The sequence below is a fragment of the Cibotium barometz genome, chromosome 23 (assembly GCF_041138505.1).
Source record: "Cibotium barometz isolate CiBa-2024 chromosome 23, ASM4113850v1, whole genome shotgun sequence".
NCBI classification, from domain to species: Eukaryota; Viridiplantae; Streptophyta; class Polypodiopsida; order Cyatheales; family Cibotiaceae; genus Cibotium; species Cibotium barometz.
Window position 1 is genome coordinate 15,505,282 of NC_141068.1, and position 22,211 is coordinate 15,527,492.

Genomic DNA, 22,211 nt, shown 5'->3' on the forward strand with positions numbered 1-22,211 from the left:
GGATTGAGAATGGGTCATGAGTATGACCCTTTCTTGAGTGAGAGAGAGAAATTATAAAAACCATTAGAATTTAAATATAAGTGGAAATTAACTTCTATAGCATTTATTAAATTATGTAACTCTTCACTACTATTCACCAATTAACTTCAATAGCATTTAAAAAAAACCATACCAATTAAACTTCTCAAGCTTGAGAGGGGTTGAGAAGAGAGAATCATTGAGAAATCATAGAAAAGATCAAAATTCAATATACTTACCTTATGATTTGCTTGATTCTTTATTCACGGTAGAGGCCCCCAACCAATCAATTGGTTTAGTATGTTGATGGAGCCACCAATGGGGATTGAAGAAAGAAAGAAGTGTCAAAAACTAGTGAATTATTAAAGAATTCACAGTTCTTGGCTTTGGTGGAGTAACATAGCATAAGACACTATATATTTTGGCTTAAATGGAGTAGAGTAACAAAGCATAAGACACTATCTAATTTGGCTTAGGTGGAGTAGAGTAACAAAGCATAAGACACTATCTAATTTGGCTTAGGTGGAGTAGAGTGACAAGGCATAAGACACTATATTTTTTTTCAACAAGGGGAGGCTTCTATTTATAGGAAAATTTGAGCTCCTAACCAAACAAACTGATTCTAGAATTTTCCAAGTCAGTTTGGTTGAATTTGGACTAGATTTGGACCTAGTTTGGTTACTTTTTGATTCGGTTTGGTTCCATTTTGATTTGGTTTGGTTCAAGAGAGATGAGAGATAAAAATATCACATTATTTTTGAGTTTAAAACTCATTCAAGCATGTGAAATATGCACCTCCTTTAAAGAATTTCCCTACCTTACATATGTGTCAAAATTTTATTGCTCATAGTTTTTTACTAATAAACCTTGTACATTTTCAACTCTTCATCTTATGTGAAATATGCACCTCCTTTAAAGAACTCCTCTTCCTTACATATGTGTCATAGTTTTTTTACTAATAAGCCTTGTACATTTTCAACTCTTCATCTTATGTGAAATATGCACCTCCTTTAAAGAACTCCCCTTCCTTACATATGTGTTTATTTACTAATAAACCTTGTACATTTTCAACTCTTCATCTTATGTGAAATATGCACCTCCTTTAAAGAACTCCCCTTCCTTACATATGTGTTTATTTACTAATAAACCTTGTACATTTTCAACTCTTCATCTTATGTGAGCATTTACTCATTTTTGGGTATCTTCTTTTACAAATTGGATTTATCTCCTCCCTACACATGGATTGATGCTATTGGCCCATAGGAACCTTAATTGGACCATAATCTAAAAATTTTTGAAAATCTAGACCCTTAGACTAAGGTTCTTTATACTTATTTCCATTTAATTCCAATTGCACATTGAAAAATTCTTTTTGAATTTCTATTTCAGGGAAACTTATTTTAATAAGATGAGTTAATTTTCTATCCAAAAATATTCATAATCTGAATATTCTCTCTCTAGCATATTTTCTCTCTCTAGGTTAAAACAGCCACAAACAAGATCTCTTATATTTCAGAAAAGGAATTGATTACAGGGGAATATACTAGATAGACATCAAAAAGGGGTTGGGGGAGGAATCTTACATTCTACCCCACTTAAAAAACGCGAGATGTCCTCATCTCGCAACTTGGGATAATTTCGCAAGGTGAACGAATATGAGACTTAGAGGAAAATTTTAATCAAGATTAACCACCAAGAAAAGTCTTAAAGAGAGCAAGATTCAAAATAAGAACAAGATTTAAACTTTATTCATTCTCGGAACTTATACAGTAAGATAGAAGAACTCTTTACACTTCCATAAGCCCGTCCATCATATGGTCACAAAAGCAGTCCTCACAAGCTGCACAAGTATAGGGTAACTCATCTATGGGAATGATTCTGCTGGTTATTGCCGCACCTATCTCAGTGGTATGAGGTGATCTAACAAAAGGACCTCTGAGAGGCAAGCCAAAAACGGGATAAAGGCATATCTTCTCATGAGGAAGAAAACACGCCAATAAGAAGACCCGCTCAGAAAACCCAAGATGCCTTGATCTCATGACGCAGTAGTATCGGGGACCCAAACCCAAAGCTTCAATAACCATGGCCAAGCGGACATTGTTACGAAAGTGCTGCTGACCCCAGGGTGTTACCCTAGTTATGTTTTGATAGGTCCGCCATTTGGTCTGCGCTACAGAAGTTCCTAGGTGAGAAAAAAGTGAGTGTTCATACTGTTCTATAAAGTCTTTCTTCACAGACTCTCTTGCGTCTTGAAGGTGAGAAATCATCAGGGATAAAACTAATTCCTGTTGCCAAGCCATGAAGGAGATTAAGAAAGAAAGGAGATTGATGGGAGTAAGATTACTGTGAGCGGCAAGTAAAAATTACGACTTATATAAAGGAAGGAGCTAGCGTAACCTAGAAGCCAACGGTAACTTGCCACTGAAGTTTTACCGTCTTTCCATGATTTGAGTTTGACACATTTTTCTATAGAAGGCATTAAGAATTTTGAGATGAGGGAATAAAAGAAACTTGTAGGCTAAGTCACCTACTTTCATTGAATTCAGATATAAGGGTCACAATATCTGGGGGATAACTTCTTATACTCCCCAAGAGATAAAGAACTTCTTTTGGGCCGTACTCGAATGAAAACCAAAACCTTGGTATCTAAAACACCGATTCTCACTTCTGGACTCATTGTTTTAAAGCCTTAAAACAGGTGGGACTCCTGAGAAGTATTCTAGGGAAAGGGTCTTCCTTTTTTAAATAGAAACTTTCTTTTATTTTAGAGAGGGAATAATTATAAGATCAGAAAGGAAGATTCTTACCCCTGTATGCTTCGAATGTTGGGGAGGAATCTTACATTCTACCCCACTTAAAAAGTGCGAGATGTCCTCATCTCGCAAGGTAGAGGATAACTCTTTTTCTTAAGATCCAATTTTATTTTGGGGTTCCTTATATTCTGGTCAACCCAACAGAATACTGGGATAAATATCCCTTATATAAAACTCATAATTAAATAACAATTCATTCAGATCTTATCATTCATATCTTTAACATGATAATGGTCCATTAGATCGAGAAATTTCCTTCTGAACATTTCTTCACGAGAATTTCAGTTAAGCTAGTCCTCAATTTGACATCCCTTAACTTGATCTACCGGTCAAGTATTAACAGTAGCAATCTAACAGCACAACCCACTAACCTCATAGTGATTGGCTGGATTCATTATCATCATTCTAATTATGAATATCATCACAGGGACTCGTCCCATTCCCCCTCATTGTGGTTTCATTATATTTCAACTAATTTTTAAAAATCAACATTTTTCAATCAGCATTTTCAATCAGAATCCAAATCAATTCATCAATTCTCAAACAGAATTAAAAATCATATCAATCACATTCAAAATCATCATCTAGATAGCATTAACGCTTATAATTTCAAGTCTTAGATTTACTCGTATATACTGTCAGTAAAGAGCTGCAGTATACTCTCGGTATATACGGGTAGTCATGGCCCTTGGAATTATAAGGTAAATACTATCATGTCTAGGCCTCAAGCAAGTCAGGGATTCTATATAATTGCGGTACTTCCATCTGAAGACCCAATTACCAAATTACGAGTTTCAGTTTGAATATCAAATTGTATGAATTATATCACACAATTATAACCTTTTTGTCTTTCTAGATAAATTTTTGACATATTTGTCTTCTCAGTTGATCTTTATTAACCAAATGCTCTGATACCAACTGTAAGATCCCTGTTCCCACCGAGCAACAGATTCAGGGTACTGGCAGCGGAAGTAGCGCTTGTCGCGCGGGACAGGGGTCCCACACTCGGGGCCTCGCCCACGGATATCCGGATAAGAGACTAATCCGTCGGTTGTTCCAAAACCGAACCCGGAAAAACTTCCTCTACCGGAAAGCACGGGCGATTCCACCAGGATAACTTTTTACTCTAACGTAGTCAAGATCATTTCTGATCGAGATGATCCGATTACATCTATAAGATACTTAGTCAGTTCAAGGAAGAAACTTGCACTTGGATCATTAGGATCAACGCTTTTTTCCCCATTCAAGAGGCACAGCCGTTGATTCCTATCCATAGAACAGATTCTGTCCGGGATTTATTTTTTTTTTCTATCGTAAAAACAAAAGTTTGAGTCTCGATTTACGGATCCATCAGTCCAGCCTAACCCCATCCAATCCCATGGGTTAGCCAACCGCCCAACCACTGTAGTGATGGGATCCAATTAAAAATTTGGTTAGGTTTTGTCCCGGGTACCAAGGAAAAGAGTTCCGAGGCCCCCTAGCCGGATGTTCATGCAAAATAAAACTAGTCACACCACTCACACACCCAATATGAAATTGCCTTTTTCAACCAGATTCAACCAGTTTAAAACAATCCTTTAATAAAACCATAGTATCATTGATCACCATCTTCCAATTTATCCAATTGATTCTTAATTTCCCATCATTCCTTCATCAGAGTATCTATGGCATCATTGGCAACTAGAACGCTCAGGAGCCGTTTCGATAGTTCCTAGCCCATAATACTTGGCAATATAATCACTTAACATGATGGACTCTCGTTGAAGATAGCCCTTAACAGAAAAGAGGGATTTCTTAGTTGCACCTTTACAAGGGGTAGATATAATTTTGGGTATGCCTTGGAGACACAAGTACAATCCTATTATAGACTATGACACTCATAGCATTGCTCTAAGAAAGGACAATGAAAATATTATCCTCCATGAGTCCTTTGTTGAGTCACACTCACGCAAAGAGAGCTCTAAGAAAAAGAGACAAGACTTATATGGTATGGGTTAACCAGCTTGATGCTGAGTCTGACACATCTAAAAGTCCAAAGTTTGATCTTTTTATCTCCAAATTTAGTGACTGTTCTATGGAAGATCTACCTCCAGGATTACCTAAGTCTAGGCCTGAGGATCATAGTATTGACTTATTGCCTGGAAATTCTCCGCCTTGTAAATCTCCCTATAGAGTCAACAATTTAGAGCAAAAAGAAATCCAAAACCAAATAGAAGACTTACTAGAGAGAGGCCTTATTCGACCTAGTAGTTCACCTTTTGGAGCTCCAGTACTTCTTGTTAAGAAGAAGAACGGAACTTACCAAATGTGTGTAGACTACCGTGCATTGAATAAGATTACTGTCAAGAACAGATATCCTATTCCTAGGGTAGATGATCTTCTTGACAAGCTTAGAGGATCAAAGGTCTTTAGCAAGATTGACCTAAAGTCTGGGTATCATCAAGTTCGTATGACTCAATCTGACATTTTCAAGACAGCTTTTAGAACCCAAACTGGTCATTATGAGTTTTTCGTTATGCCATTTGGTTTGACCAATGCTCCAGCTACTTTCAGTCGTATGATGAATCGCATATTCCTTAAGTTTCAAAGTTTTGTTATAGTGTTCTTTGATGACATTCTAGCAAGGATCGACAAGAGCATGAACAACACTTGAAACAAGTGTTCAATCTTTTGAGAGAAAATGAATTGTATGTCAATCCTGAAAAGAGTTCTTTCTTTCAAGAAGAGATTGAATACTTAGGTCATATAGTGTCGGCTGAAGGGATTCATGTAGATCCTAAGAAAATTGAGTGTATTGCTTCTTGGCCTACGCCTAGAAACATACATGATCTTAGATCTTTTCTTGGCCTATTTAGTTATTATAAGAAGTTCGTCAAGAATTTTGCTTGTATTGCTCATCCTTTGACTGAATTCCTTAAGAAAGCTACAAATTTCAATTGGACTGAAAAGCAAGATAAATCTTTTGCAACACTCAAGAATGCTTTAACACAAGCACCAGTTCTAACACTACCTGATTTTCAAAGACCATTCTTTATAGTAGTAGTGGCAAAGGATTTGGAGCTGTTCTTATGCAAGACAACCATCCTATTGCTTATCAAAGTAGAAAGCTTAAGCCTATAGCACATATGACAAGGAATTAGCAGCAGTAGTGCATGCTTTGAAAATCTGGAAGCATTACCTAATGGGTTCTGAATTTCTTATCAAGACGGATCAACAAAGCATTAGGCATTTGCTTTCGCAACCCCTTATTTCAGATAGGCACATCAAATGGGCATCTTTCATTCAAAGTTTCCAACCTATGATTCAATACCAACCTGGAAAAGAAAATGTTGTTGCTGATGCTTTGAGTCGAAGACCAAATATCAACAACATTTCCATTATTGAAAGTGAACCATTTGTACTTATGAAAGAAACTTATGAAGTAGATCCAGATTTTTATGAAATATGGATCAAATTGCGTGAAAACAATTGGACACCTCAAGGAAGTTATTCTCATAATGATGGCTATCTTTTCTTTGAGAAAAGATTGTGTGTTACTCAACCTTATAGACAACTTGTCTTGGAAGAGATACACCAACCACCATTTGTGGGACATAGAGGAGTTTTCACAACACTTCAAGTAGTTTCTCGAGAATTCTTTTGGCCTCATTTGAAGAATGATGTAGCTAAATTTGTAGCTGAATGTAACATTTGCCAAACAATTAAAAGCTACAAAGGCAAAGCTTTGGGATTGCTTATGCCTCTACCCATTCCTGATAGACCATGGCAACAAGTGTCTATGGACTTCATTACAGGCTTTCCTACTACTTCCAGTCACCATGACATGATTTGGACAATAGTGGACAGGTTTAGTAAGCAAGCCTATTTCATTCCATGTAAAAAGACACTAACTTCTCAGGAAGATGCGAACATATTTGTTAAGCAAATTTTTGTTCATCATCATGGACTACCCAAAGTGATAGTTTCTGATAGAGATTCTAAATTTTGTAGTCACTTTTGGGTTGCTCTTTTCTCAAACTTAGGCACTAAGTTAGATTTTTCCACGGCTTTCCATCCGGAATCAAATGGACAGACCGAAGTTACAAATAGCACTATCTTAGATATGCTTAGAGCCTATGTTTCCCAACAACCTAGTGCATAGGATAAGTACAGACACCTACTCCAATTTGCTTATAATAATACTCTTCATACTGCTACTGGTCGAGCACCATTTGAGATTATCTATGGAAGAGCTTTGCCTATTTCGGCTACTAGACTCTCTCATAAGATTGAAGCTGCCGATCAATATGTTAGAGACTTTGAGCGCATTTTATCTGAAGTGCGTGATTGTATTGCAAGAGCTCAAGAGAAGTATACATCTCAAGCAAATAGGAAGCGTAAAGATTTTTCATTTCAAGAAGGTGCTTATGTACTTTTGAGAATTGAAAAACGTCGATTAAAGAGTGTGAAAAAATTCCCTGCAGTTAAGCTAGCGCCTACATATTATGGGCCATTTAAAATCCTTCAAAAGATTAATGATGTGGCCTATAGACTAGAGCTTCCATCTAATTGGAATATCCACAATTCTTTTCATATCCATCTCTTGAAACCTTTTTGAGGAACACTTCCTACTCACCCAACATATGAGGAACCACCTCTTATTGAAGGAGAGGAAGAAGTTTTAGTTCCTGATGCTATCATTGACCAAGAGATAACAACAACAAGAAAAGGTAATCAATACTTCAAGTATCTTTTGACTTTCAAGAATCATCCTCAAGAAGTTGCTAAATGGATGCCTGAGAAATTTTTCCGAGTTTACCCTGAAATTCTTCATTCTTTTCAAACCCAGCAAATCCACAATTGAGGACAATTGCAAACTCAAGAAAGAGGGATGTTATGAGAATATATTTTAAGTCCTCTAGAAAAATATTATTTATCCTCTCTTGAGTAATTTGGGGACGCCTAGGTTACTCTTGCGTCATGCCGGCTAGGTTAATATCGTGGGTGACACCACTATAAATATTAATACGTGCGGTATATGACGTATGTTTGAGGCCGTCTATGATTATTTTAGTTAGGTTTGTATTGGCAAGGTGATCCCTGGAAGTACTTACGCCTGGTAGTCATGAGTTAGTTATGATTTGTGCCTGTTTAATATTTGTGGGATTAATTTAATAATTAATTGGGCTTATATTTTCAAGTGATGAAAACTATGGGAATTGAAGAGTTTACTTTGGAAGAAATGTCTTGGTTCATCACATTTCATTTTTGGCAAGCATAGTAGCTTGCAACCTTAGCAAATAATTTTTCCATTTTGAACTTTAGGAAAGATACATTTATTTATGTGGAATTTATTAAAGCCTATGGCTTTACCCTAGTCTCAATATTATACACTCTATTTTTGTTAAAGAAGAGTACCGTGCTCTCTAAAAAGCGCATCTTGTATATTTTGGGGACTATGGCCTAATTTTGGTGAAAAAGAAAGCTAATAAAGAAATACTCTTGTGTGGGGAGAGGCCATGCACAAGAGGGGGGAAGATTGCACCCAATATGGTCTATTAAGCTAAGTATTTTAATTTTGTTAAGTGTTTGAATTTCAATTAATTTGATTTAGTTGAAGCTTTCAAAGCATTGGTTTTTATGGTTGAATCAATTCTTGTGAATTCTCTACTCTTCCACAATCTATCCTAGAATAAGATTCCGGTTGCACTAGTACTTGGGCAAGCCTCTAAGAATTGGCCTTCTCCAACTGCACAAGGGTCTCTAAGCTATCATGCACATGTGAGCCCTTTTCCTTCACCTCCTCCTCCTTTTACTTCACCTCCTCCTCCTCCCCAGAACTCTTATCATGTGGCTTAGATTTCCTAACCAACTTTCTTTTCTTCTTCTTCTTGGGAGGGAAAGTAACTTCTTCAACTTTAATATTATATGCCTTTGATTTCCTTTTCAATGCGAGGGGAATTGTAAGGATCTCAAAGGCTTTCTTATCCCTCATTGGCAAGGGATGAAGAAATTTATCAAACCTATACCTTACCCTGCTGACAAGTGTCATGTCTCTATCCCCATCAAAGTGACTCTTCTTGCATGAGCAGCACGCTCGAACTGCTTGCCTAAATGTTGCTACATGGTCATATGGATCTCCCGGCCCTTCGTACTTCTTTACCAGTTTCTGAAGAGTTGATGGCCTTACTCGTCTTGAATACTCATCATCGGGCCTACGGCCTTTCACTCTCAGTGGTTCCTCTCTTTGGTAAGGTGGTCCATATGCATCCCAAATTGATGTGGGTCCCCTATTACTTGCCTCACCAACCCCCTCCAAAGATCTTGTTACCCGCATTTTAGGAGGTGCATTTATGGGAGGCCGAGTTGGCTCCCCTACCCTCTAATTATCATAGTGAGAGAAACGTTGTTGTGGTGTGATATGTGGTCGCACTTTTGGTGTAGGATAATATCTTGGTGCTAGAGTTGGGCTACTTGCAGTGGTGCACTTTGATGTTGAGGGTCCCTCTCTAGTGAATTCTCGTAGGGGAGGAGCAACAGTTTCTCCAAGAAAGGTTGTCTCTCTAGTGAATTCTCGTAGGGGAGGAGCAACGGTTTCTCCAAGAAAGGTTGTCTCTCCTGGTTTAGCTGTATTAGTTGAGAACACTTCCTTGAATAATGGTTGTCCTCTCCACGTGAGCTCACGAATTTCCTTTCAATCTAAGGTTCAGTATTCATTGGCCCATTTATCAACGATTCGGTTCTTGTATCCTGCAAGCTTCTCGACTACCACCACAAGTGCTAGAGGAAGATCTAGTTGTGGCATAATATCCTTCTAAAGAGTCCTTATAGACCTCTTGAAGTGAGTCATCGTGAAAGACCTTTGTCACTCACTGGAATTTGTCGTACAAACTCCCATTGGTTCTCAACCCCTTGATCCATTTTGCTCTTGCCTTTCCTGTCCCTTTCCAAATTTAGATCTACAAAAAGTAAATCATCTATGGATGGCTTTAAGGACTGGGCATTGGATGTTCCAGGCATGTGCGGCTCAATGAGCCAATCATCTCTAGACTCTCTTGCTCTGGAAGACTTTGATAAGTCTAAGAACTCACTTTTAGAGAGCTCCCGTAATTTGTCTACATTCTCTAGATGATAGGTGACTTCGTAGCGAACACCATCTCCACCCATGTACATGTTACCCTGGTCATTGACTAGAGGTGCTCTATCAAGCTCTGAGAAAAAGTCTGCGATCTTAACGAGATACCGTTGTTGTGGATCCCTAAAGATCTCAGCTCCTTGAGCATTCGTGTAGACATATTGAAGTCTCACATTAAGTGGTAACCCCATGGTGTCGGCTTCAAATGGATTAAAAGATCTTGTGGGTGTCCTATTTGGGGCTAAGGGATGACTATTTGACGGCCCTAGATTGTCCATAGACAATGAGCTAGTTGTCCTGGAAAGGGTATCAGATTGGGATTCGGAAAAGGTTTCAGCAATATCTACCGAATTTCCTACCGATTGGGTCCCACTTTCCTGCGTAGGTACTCTAGAAGGTGCCATAGACCCTATGGCAATGTCTATATGACGTCCCGACCGCAAGTGCATAAGGTCAAATTTTAAGGTTTTTTTCTTTCGAAAAAATCCAAAAAATTTCAAGTTGGCTCAAACTTTGCCAGAACCCATCTTGAACCCCCTGGAACATATTAAGCCAAAAAAATAGCGTATTTTTCCGGATCGAAAATCGCCTAAAATTTACAAGTTTCCCATACTGACTCACTATGGCAAAATGGTTCCGGGATCGAAATTTCGACGATGGGTGTTTTCTAACTCCTCTCGAAAAGTTAGATAACCTCCCAATTTTTTGCAGCAGAAAATGAAAAATTCTATGTGATTCACATCTTTTCTCATCACATCTATTCACCTCATATTCCCACCACTTCTATTCACATCACATCTATCCAATCATCTATCTGATTCACATCTTATCTCATCACATCTATTCATAGAATTTAAACATAGAATTTAAGAGCAATCTAATTTTTGATATAAAGATTCTCTACGCATCTATTTATGCATAAATCAAATTTAAGGAAATAAACACTTTTGAAATAAAATTAAATCCTTTATGCATCTTTCTATGCATAAACTCAATTTTAATGAGACTAACACTTGTGAAATAAAAATAAATCTTTTATGCATTCTTCCTATGCATAAATTCAATTTTAATGAGAGTAACACTTTTGAAATAAAAATAAATCTTTTATGCATCCTTCCTATGCATAAATTCAATTTTAATGAGAATAAGACTTTTAAAATAAAAATAAAATCCTTTATGCATCTTTCTATGCATAAAATCAAAATTAATGAGAATAACTCTTTTAAAATAAAAATAAATTTCTTTTTGCATCTTTTTATGCATAAAATCAAAATTAATGAGAATAACTCTTTTGAAATAAAAATAAATTCCTGTATGAAAAACTAATGAGAATAACTCTTTTTAAATAAAAATAAATTTCTTTATGTATCTTTCTATACATAGAATGAAAATAACACTTTTAGAATACACAAACGGAGGTGATTACTCTTTTTGAATAACATAAAGATAAAACTTATTTTCACAAAATTTTAAAAAAAATGCCATAACCTCCTTTGTATGGCTGACCATTTTTCAATTTTTACATTCTAAATCTACTTAGAATTTACCCCAAGATGAAGTTAGGATGCTAATCTAATCAATTCTCATTTTTTAAGAGAAAACAATACGAAAAGTTTAGCTCTATTTAATTGATTACACATCTTGGATAAAGAAGGGCTGAATTTAATGAAGAGAAGGGGAAAGCCTTTCCATCAAGGCATAACATTCAATTTCAAATTAAAAGAAGCAAGAAATCATAAAACCATGGAATAGAATTAGAAAAAAGTAGAATTTCTAACTTAGATGGAGTTTTGTGAGCTATCCTTTGGCTTGAGGGATTGAGGGTTCTACTCTTGCTTGGATCAAGAGTGGCCACCAATTCTTTTTAGAGGAAATAGTAAAAAACAAGTGAATTATCACAATGAATTCAATGTTTTTGGCTCTGGGGAGGAGTAGAGTAACAGTGCATAAAACACTATTAACCTTTACAAAGCGGGAGGCTTCTATTTATAGGAAAAAGTGAGCCTCTAACCAAGAAAACTGATTCTAGAATTTTGCAGATCAGTTTGGTCACTTTTAGACCATTTTTAGGTCAGTTTAGCTTACTTTTTGAAACTAAACTTGAATTAGGAGAGAGGAGAGATGAAATATCTCATTATTTGAGAGTTTAAAACTCCACCACACATGTGAAATATGTGTCCTGCATGAGGGAAAATTCCCCACATTGGAAAGTTGTTTTTGAATTTTTGTTTCAAGGGAGATAATTTTAAACACTAGGAGGATTTTTATATCCAAAAATATCTCAATTTTGAATTATCTCTCTCTAGACATTTTTTGTCTCCCTAGGCCAAAATAGGGTTTTTCTTTTATTTTAGAGAGTGGAATAATTATAAGATCAAAAGGGGAGGTTCTTACACCTGTACACCTGAAAATATGGAGGGAGAAATCTTACATCCCACCCCACTTAAAAAACACGAGATGTCCTCATCTCGCAAAATTAGAGGATAACTCTTTTCCTTAAGATCCAACTGATTCTGGGGTTCAATTTTAGTCTTGTGAACCCAACTGAATCCTGGGATAAAGATCCCTTATATAGAACTCATCATTATATAACAATTCACTCATATTATAATATTCAAATCCTTATCACAATAATGGTCCATTAGACCGAACTTTCTATCTGAACAGTCCGCTCCCATGGAAATTTTCAATTATACAGGTTTTTAATTTGACATCCCTTAACTTGATCCACTGGGTCAAGAGTTAATAGTAGCAATCTGTCAGCACAATCTACTAATATCATAGTGATTTGCTGAAGTCATTAACGTCATTCCAGTTATGAACATCGTCACGAGGACTCGTCCCATTCATTCTCATTGTGGTTTTGTTCAGCTTATTACATTTCAACCAAAATTCAATAATCATTATTTTTCAATCAGAATCCAAATCAATTCATTAGTTCTCAACCAGAATTTTAAAATCATATCAACCACATTCGAATTCATCATCCGGATAGCATTTTTGCTTATAATTTCAAGATCTTAGATTTACTCGTATATACTGCCAGTAAAGAGTTACAGTTATACCCTCGATATATACGGGTAGTCACGATCCTTGGAATTGTAAGGTAAATACCATCATGTCTAGGCCTCAAGCAAGTTAAGGATTCCATATAAATGCGGTACTTCCATCTGAAGACCCAATTACCAATTTATGAATTTTAGTTTGAATAACAATTTGTATGAATTTTATCATGCAATTACAATCTTTTACTGCTTCTTCATAAATTTTTGACATTCTTGGCTTCTTGGTTGATCATCATCAGCCAAAATCGCTCTTATACCAGCTGTAAGATCCCTGTCCTCGCCGCGCAACAAATTCAGGGGTGCTAGCAGCGGAAGTAGCACTTCTTGCACGAGGCAGGGTTCCACACTCGGGGCCTCACCCACGGATATCCGGACAAGAGATTAATCCATCACTTCTTCCAAAACTGAACCCAAAAAAGCTTTCCTTGCCCAGAAAGCTCGGGCGATTCCTCCAGGATAAATTTTTCTCTAACGTAGTCAAAAGCCTTAATGAATTGAACTGATTTGACCAAACCCGTAAGTCCCATAGTCAGATCAGGAAAAGATTGCACTTGGATCATAGAGACCAATGCTTTTTTCGTCATTGAGAGACGACACAGCCGTTGATTCTTTTCCATAGAACAATTTTTGTCCAGGATTTACTTCATCTAGCATACCATAACAGAATTGAGTCTCAATCTAGGGATCCGTCAGTCCAGCCTAACCCCATCCCGTGGGTTAGCCAACCGCCCAACCACTGTAGTGATGGGATCCAATTAAGAATTTGGTAAGGTTTTGTCCTGGGTACTAGGGGAAAGAGCTCCCAGGGCCTCTAGCAAGATATTTATGCAAACTTAAAACTAGTCACACCACTTACACACCCAATACGAAATTGCCTTTTTCATAGAATCAGCTATCTTTAAAAAAAACAATCTTTTAATGAGACCATTGTGTCACTGATCATAATCCTCAAAATCTCCAGTTGAATACATATTTTCAATCATTCCTTCATGAGTGTACCTATGGCATCCAGAACGCTCACCACCTGTCCACTCAGGGGCCTTTTCCATAGTTCCTAGCTCATAGTAACCGACAATATATTCACATAACAAAATGGAATCTCCATTGAAGATTAGCAAGATCAATCAACAGATCCATATAAAAGAGCGATGGACTCATCCGTTGAGGACTAACAAGGTCAATCAACCAGATCCATGCCCAAATTCAGAAAATAACTCTTACTCCTTGTTTCAATATCTTCCACGACGCGCGTGTGGGTATCGTCGGGGTGACCCAAAGCTCGAGCACCGTATGGTCAGCACCCTTTAAGATCCTTTGCAGGTGACCTAGCGCTTCACTCATAGGCTGCTTCCTTGGTCCCTCATCCACCGTACCGGAAGCTCACCATTTTAATCGAACCGAAGGTAGTCGTCAGACCTCGGCCAACCTTGCTTTGGGAGACATCCTCCAATGACTCTCTGTCAGCTGTTGCAACTTTATCAGATTAGGTCTCCACGACCTCAGTCACCCACAAGACGGTCAAAATGCTTCTCCAGCATTCTTGACATAAAACAATCATTTAAAAATAGTTCAGAAATACAGTTTCTATAATAACGAACTCTTGTCTTTCCACATTGCTCCACATCAAACCACATTAATTAATTCTACAACCATTTCATAAGTATTCCTATTCTCATCCAATCTCATCATTTTCATCTCATCTCATCTTTCCTCAATTTAACCTCATTAGATCTCATCCACTCACATCTACCCATGTTCATATCTCATTACATCACATTCATTCACATCTCATCCATTTAGACCACATCACATTCACTCACATCACATCTCATTCATTCTCACATCTCATTCATTCACATCCATCACATCTCATTGTAGAGCGGTTCTCTCTACCGTGCAACATAGTGCTCATAGAGTACTACCGATCAACAAATGTGTTAAGAAACACAATGTCAATCCCAGGACTCGACCCGATTAGTGCATGAAGGCTTATCCCATGAGGGAGAGCTCACATACACAAACCACCAGTTGACGATTCAACCATTCAACACCTCAATCAATCTCTCAATCCCTTAAATCCACTACACTAATCAAGAGAACAAGCAATGCATGGCAATCTCTTAATCGCATTCAAACATTGATTAAATCTTACCTTTCCCTAATGGCTGCAAACCCATAAGTGTGCATCTACTAACCCACAAGCTTAAGCAAGCATAGAATGTAACATTCAAAAACCCACAAGCTCATAGAGAGAGTCTATCCATGAATAACTCATTCCAATGAAGTGGGCAAGAGCTTGCATCAATGGAGACTACACACACACTACACTACAAGCATGCAGCATACACAAGAGAAAGAAAGAAGCATTCAACTAATCATAGATTAATCTACTTCAATGATGCTAAAACAGATTAGGAGAAAGAAGTGGAGCTATACTCATTGGATCTTGATGCTCATTAGAGTACAATAGAGAGAGTTAGAGAGTTGCCATAGCTTGAGAGCTCAAGAGTTTCACTCAATAGCTTATGAGAATGGCCAAAAACGTACACTTTCTTTAGCTAACATCTCTTTTGTAGAGATGTCACTAACCCTAACCTAGGCCTCTTTCACACATGGGCGGACAACCCCATAAGTGAGCCTTACTTAATACACTTAGAACTCTCATTTAGAACCCACATTGGCCTAAAACGATTTACATTGCACTTTAGCACAAAAATATGAAAAAATTATGTGCGTCTTTATGTTCCCATGGCTACAATCCCGCATTAATTGCTTCCGACCTCCTTCCATAATCCGTGTTCCCGTGAGTGTCCATAATCCGTGTTCCCGTGAAACACTCATTCATTCACATCTATCCCAATTCAGATCCCATCCCATCACATTCATTCATATCCATCACATTCACTTTCATTCATATCCATCACATTCATTCTCATCACCATTATATCACATCACTTCTATCCACATTATATCTCATTCATCCACATCCATCCAATCGTTCTCATGTACGACTACTTGCATCTATCCATACATTCATACCTATCACTTCACATCCACATATATTCATGTCACATCTCATCTCTTTACATCATATCACATTCTTTCACATACACATCTATATCCATTCTTTACATACACATTCACATCCATTCTTCTCATACACTTCCTTATCCATTCTTTCACCTAATCATTCACATCCATTCCTCACATACACATTCACATTCATTATCATCACATACGTTCACTCACATTCCATATCATTCATTTATATTCTGATTCACATGACATCACATCTCATCTATTCATTCATCATCTATCTGATTCACATTTTATCTCATCACATTTATTCACCTCTATTCACATCACATCCATCCATCCATTCGCATCTATCTAATTCACATCGCATCTATCCATCCAATCATCATCTATCTAATTCACATCGCATCTATCCATCCAATCATCATCTATCTAATTCACATCTTATCTCATCACATCTATTTACCGCACATTCTCATCATCTCTATTCACATCACATCCATCCATCCATTCAGTCCCATCTATCTGATTCACATCACATCTTGCATCTATTCACCTCACATCTCATCACCTCTAATCACATCACATCCATCCATCCATTTGCATCTATCTAATTCACATCACATCCATCCATCCAATCATCATCTATCTCATTCACATCTATTCACCTCATATTCTCATCACATCCATCCATTCATTCGCATTTATCTAATTCACATCACATCTATCCATCCAATCATCATCTATCTAATTCACATCTTATCTTATCACATCTATTCACCTCACATTCTCATCATTTTTATTCACATCACATTTATTCATTCATTCATTCCCATCTATCTGATTCACATCACATCTCACATCTATTCACCTCACATCTCATCACCTCTATTCACATCACATCCATCCATCCATTTGCATCTATCTAATTAACATCACATCCATCCATCCAATCATCATCTATCTGATATACATCTTATCTCATCACATCTATTCACCTCTATTCTCATCACTTCTATTCACATCCATCCAATCATCATCTATCTGATTCACATATTATCTCATCACATCTATTCACCTCATATTCTCATCACTTCTATTCACATCACATCTATCCAATCATCTATCTAATTCACATCTGTTCACCTCATATTCTCATCACTTCTATTCACATCACATCTATCCAATCATCATCTATCTGATTCACATCTTATCTCATCACATCTATTCACCTCATATTCTTATCACTTCTATTCACATGACATCTATCCAATCATCTATCTGATTCACATCTTATCTCATCACATCTATTCATAGAATTTAAACAGAATTTAAGAGAAATCTAATTTTTGATATAAAGATTCTCTACGCATCTATTTATCCATAAATTAAATTTAAGGAAATAAACACTTTTGAAATAAAATTAAATCCTTTATGCATCTTTCTATGCATAAACTCAATTTTAATGAGACTAACCCTTGTGAAATAAAAATAAATCTTTTATGCATTCTTCCTATGCATAAATTCAATTTTAATGAGAATAACACTTTTGAAATAAAAATAAATCTTTTATGCATCCTTCCTATGCATAAATTCAATTTTAATGAGAATAAGACTTTTGAAATAAAAATAAAATCCTTTATGCATCTTTCTATGCATAAAATCAAAATTAATGAGAATAACTCTTTTGAAATAAAAATAATTTTCTTTTTACATCTTTTTATGCATAAAATCAAAATTAATGAGAATAACTCTTTTGAAATAAAAATAAATTCCTGTATGCATCTTTCTATATGCATAAAATCAAAACTAATGAGAATAACTCTTTTTAAATAAAAATAAATTTCTTTATGCATCTTTCTATACATAGAATGAAAATAACACTTTTAGAATACACAAACGCAGATGATTACTCTTTTTGAATAACATAAAGATAAAACTTATTTCCAAAAAATTTAAGAAAATTTTGCCATAACCTCCTTTTATATGGCTGACCATTTTTCAATTTTTACATTCTAAATCTACTTAGAATTTACCCCAAGATGAAGTTAGGACGCTAATCTAATCAATTCTCATTTTTTTAAGAGAAAACAATACGAAAAGTTTAACTCTATTTAATTGATTACACATCTTGGATAAAGAAGGGCTGAATTTAATGAAGAGAAGGGGGAAGCCTTTCCATCAAGGCATAACATCCAATTTCAAATTAAAAGAAGCAAGAAATCATAAAACCATAGAATAGAACTAGAAAAATGTAGAATTTCTAACTTACATGGAGTTCTGTGAGCTATCCTTTGGCTTGAGGGATTAAGGGTTCTATTCTTGCTTGGATCAAGAGTGGCCAGCAATTCTTTGTAGAGAAAATAGTAAAAAACAAGTGAATTATCAATGAATTCAATGATTTCGGCTCTAGGGAGGAGTAGAGTAACAGTGCATAAAACACTATTAACCTTTACAAAGGGGAAGGCTTCTATTTATAGGAAAAAGTGAGCCTCTAACGAAGCAAACTGATTCTAGAATAAATCACTTTGGTCTCTTTTTGACCATTTTAAAGTCAGTTTAGCTTACTTTTTGGAACTAGACTTGAATTAGGAGAGAGGAGAGATGAAATATCTCATTATTTGAGAGTTTAAAACTCCACCACACATGTGAAATAGGTGCCTTTTTCATGAAGGGAAATTCGCCACACTTAGGTGTCAAAAAAATGCATCATTTCCTCTAAATATCTCTTCTTTTTTAACTAATAACCTTGTCCTTAGTCAACTCTTCATCTTATGTGAGAATTTACTCATTTTTGGGAGATTTTCTTTTATTCTTCAATTTATCGCTTCCCTACATTTGGATTAATTTTATTGGTCCATGGGAACCTTAATCTAAAATTTTCAGAAAATCTGGACCCTCAAGATAAGGTCCTTTTTACCTATTTTCAATAAATTCCAATTGCACATTGGAAAGTTGTTTTTGAATTTTTGTTTCAGGGAAAATCATTTTAAACAGTACTAGGAGGATTTTTATATCCAAAAATATCTTAATTTTGAATTACCTCCCTCTAGACATTTTCTCTCTCCAATCCAAAACAGGGTAAAACAAGATCTTTCTTTTATTTCAGAGAGGGGAATATATATAAGATCAAAAGGGTAGGTTCTTACACCTGTACACCTCAAAAGATGGAGGGAGGAATCTTACATCCTATCCCACTTAAAAAAGGAGAGATGTCCTCATCTTGCAAAATTAGAGGATAACTCTTTTTCTTAAGATCCAACTGATTCTAGGGTTCAATTTTAGTCTCGTGAACCCAACAGAATCCTGGGATAAAGATCCCTTATATAGAACTCATCATTATATAACAATTCACTCATATTATAATATTCAAATCCTTATCACAATAATGGTCCATTAGACCGAACTTTTTATCTGAACCGTCCGTCACCATGGAAATTTTCAATTATACAGGTTTTTAATTTGACATCCCTTAACTTGATCCACTGGATCAAGAGTTAACAGTAGCAATCTGTCAGCACAATCTACTAATATCATAGTGATTTGCTGAAGTCATTAACGTCATTCTAGTTATGAACATCGTCACAAGGACTCGTCCCATTCATTCTCATTGTGGTTTTGTTCAGCTTATTACATTTCAACCAAAATTCAGGAATCATCATTTTTCAATCAGAATCCAAATCAATTCATTAGTTCTCAACTAGAATTTTAAAATCATATCAACCACATTCGAATTCATCATCCGGATAGCATTTTTGCTTATAATTTCAAGATCTTAGATTTACTCGTATATACTGCCAGTAAAGAGTTACAGTTATACCCTCGATATATACGGGTAGTCACGATCCTTGGAATTGTAAGGTAAATACCATCATGTCTAGGCCTCAAGCAAGTTAGGGATTCCATATAAATGCGGTACTTCCATCTGAAGACCCAATTACAAATTTATGAATTTCAGTTTGAATAACAATTTATATAAATTTTATCATGCAATTACAATCTTTTATTGCTTCTTCATAAATTTTTGACATTCTTGGCTTCTTGGTTGATCATCATCAGCCAAAATTGCTCTTATACCAGCTGTAAGATCCCTGTCCTCGCCGCGCAACAAATTTAGGGGTGCTAGCAGCGGAAGTAGCACTTCTTGCACGAGGCAGGGTTCCACACTCGGGGCCTCGCCCACGGATATCCAGACAAGAGATTAATCTATCGGTTCTTCCAAAACTGAACCCAGAAAAACTTTCCTTGCCCGAAAGCTCGGGCGATTCCTCCAGGATAGATTTTTCTCTAACGTAGTCAAAAGCCTTAATTAATTGAATTGATCTGACCGAACCCGTAAGTCCCATAGTCAGATCAGGGAAAGATTGCACTTGGATCATAGAGACCAACGCTTTTTTCCTTATTGAGAGGCGGCACAGCCGTTGATTCTTTTCCATAGAACAATTTTTGTCCAGGATTTACTTCATCTAGCATACCATAACAGAATTGAGTCTCAATCTAGGGATCCATCAGTCCAGCCTAACCCCATCTAATCCCGTGGGTTAGCCAACCGCCTAACCACTGTAGTGATGGGATCCAATTAAGAATTTGGTAAGGTTTTGTCCTGGGTACCAGGGGAAAGAGTTCCCAGGCCCCCTAGCAGGATATTTATGCAAACTTAAAACTAGTCACACCACTTACACACCCAATATGAAATTGTCTTTTTCATAGAATCAGCTATCTTTAAAAAAAACAATCTTTTAATGAGACCATTGTGTCACTGATCATAATCCTCAAAATCTCTGTATTCACATCACATCCATCCATCCATTCATTCCCATCTATCTGATTCACATCACATCTCACATCTATTCACCTCACATCTCATCACCTCTATTCACATCACATCCATCCATCCATTTGTATCTATCTGATTAACATCACATCCATCCAATCATCATCTATCTTATTCACATCTTATCTCATCACATCTACTCACCTCATATTCTCATCACTTCTATTCACATCACATCTATCCAATCATCTATCTGATTCACATCTATTCACCTCATATTCTCATCACTTCTATTCACATCACATCTATCCAATCATCTATCTGATTCACATCTTATCTCATCACATCTATTCACCTCATATTCTCATCACTTCTATTCACATGACATCTATCCAATCATCTATCTGATTCACATCTATTCATAGAATTTAAACAAAATTTAAGAGAAATCTAATTTTTGATATAAAGATTCTCTACGCATCTATTTTTGCATAAATCAAATTTAAGAAAAATAACACTTTTGAAATAGAATTAAATCCTTTATGCATCTTTCTATGCATAAATTCAATTTTAATGAGACTAGCACTTTTGAAAAAAAAAATCTTTTATGCATCCTTTCTATGCATAAATTCAATTTTAATGAGAATAACACTTTTGAAATAAAAATAAATCTTTTATGCATCCTTCCTATGCATAAATTCAATTTTAATGAGAATAAGACTTTTGAAATAAAAATAAAATCCTTTATGCATCTTTCTATGCATAAAAATAAAAATAATGAGAATAACTCTTTTGAAATAAAAATAAATTTCTTTTTGCATCTTTTTATGCATAAAATCAAAATTAATGAGAATAACTCTTTTGAAATAAAAATAAATTCCTGTATGCATCTTTCTATATGCATAAAATCAAAACTAATGAGAATAACTCTTTTCAAATAAAAATAAATTTTTTTATACATCTTTCTATACATAGAATGAAAATAACACTTTTAGAATACACAAACGGAGGTGATTACTCTTTTTGAATAACATAAGAATAAAACTTATTTCAAAATTTAAGAAAATTTTGCCATAACCTCCTTTTATATGGCTGACCATTTTTCAATTTTTACATTCTAAATCTACTTAGAATTTACCCCAAAATGAAGTTAGGACGCTAATCTAATCAATTCTCATTTTTTTAAGAGAAAACAATACGAAAAGTTTAACTCTATTTAATTGATTACACATCTTGGATAAAGAAGGGCTGAATTTAATGAAGAGAAGGGGAAAGCCTTTCCATCAAGACATAACATCCAATTTCAAATTAAAAGAAGCAAGAAATCATAAAACCATAGAATAGAATTAGAAAAATGTAGAATTTATAACTTACATGGAGTTCTGTGAGCT